At 51.9% G+C, this 1002-nt stretch overlaps 1 long non-coding RNA gene across 1 annotated transcript; it reads left to right on the forward strand.

The window, feature by feature from the left end:
* The first annotated feature begins 97 nt into the window (after positions 1 to 97).
* Positions 98 to 992, forward strand: LOC134204924 (uncharacterized). Its single transcript, XR_009978014.1, has 3 exons — positions 98 to 147; positions 234 to 306; positions 385 to 992. It is a non-coding gene; the product is annotated as an uncharacterized LOC134204924 (long non-coding RNA).
* Positions 993 to 1002: the final 10 nt, after the last annotated feature.

Genomic DNA, 1002 nt, shown 5'->3' on the forward strand with positions numbered 1-1002 from the left:
GCGAAATTACCTTCGTGATTTCCGGTGACGAAATTAATTCGGCGGTTAATCTGAGGATTATTGAAGTGATCAGATTCACTTCGAACTGATCCGTGGAAGAGGCAGGAGTGGCCCAAGTTGTTCTCGCGCCGTGGTAGTTACTTAAAGGTACAAATTACATTAAGTGATTTCAATCAGTGGATCTTTAGTAAAACCCTTTCCCAAAGAATTAATTCTTAAGCCCTTTCCCATAGTTCTTAGATAGAGAGTCGTGTGTGCGTTAGTTACGATCGGTGTGTTATCGTGTGTGCTGGTGGTTTAAATCAGGTAAATTGTGCAATTTAGATTCTGGTTATAGTGCAGTGCTGACACGTGCAACATGCAACGGTCTCTAAATGTGTTTAGATTCGTGACCACATCGCCACGACGCCCGAGACACCACAACGAACCGTCGAGGCCATTCTTGACCCCACCATCAGGCTGCGAGGTTTTCCCGGGGCACGCCGGAAGAGGGACGCGATCGCCAATCAACGCGCCCTAGGCAGGGCATCACCGAAGAAGTAGAAGGAAGAAGAAGAGAGAAGGCAACCGTTTTTCCGTTCCGTTGGTGACGACCGACGGACATCGACGCACGTGCCGCGTCGCGCCATCGTATGAGACCGTAAGTTTCGATCCGGAGCAAAGCCATCCGTAGGCGACAACCGCAGTCGCAGCATCATCAGCTAGCCCGCTAGCTCCACCGCCGACCCGCCGGCAAACCGCGATGTAAAGTTCATCCGTTCAACCAACAGCAGTAGCAACATCAACTACTAGGCAAGCCGCCGACCCGCCGGCGAACCGCGTGTTTGCCGCCACCGCCACCGTCCATCCGTTCCTCCATCACATGGACGCCGTCGTCGTGTAAGTCATTGTCGACCATTCAAAGTGAGTACTCATTTCCAAACATAATCCATGCGCATGTGATTTACCGCCGCAACATAGCCAATACCTGTTGCTAGGCGAGGACACGGCTCGGCCGTGAGA

The sequence above is a fragment of the Armigeres subalbatus genome, unplaced genomic scaffold (assembly GCF_024139115.2).
Source record: "Armigeres subalbatus isolate Guangzhou_Male unplaced genomic scaffold, GZ_Asu_2 Contig968, whole genome shotgun sequence".
Lineage (NCBI taxonomy): Eukaryota > Metazoa > Arthropoda > Insecta > Diptera > Culicidae > Armigeres > Armigeres subalbatus.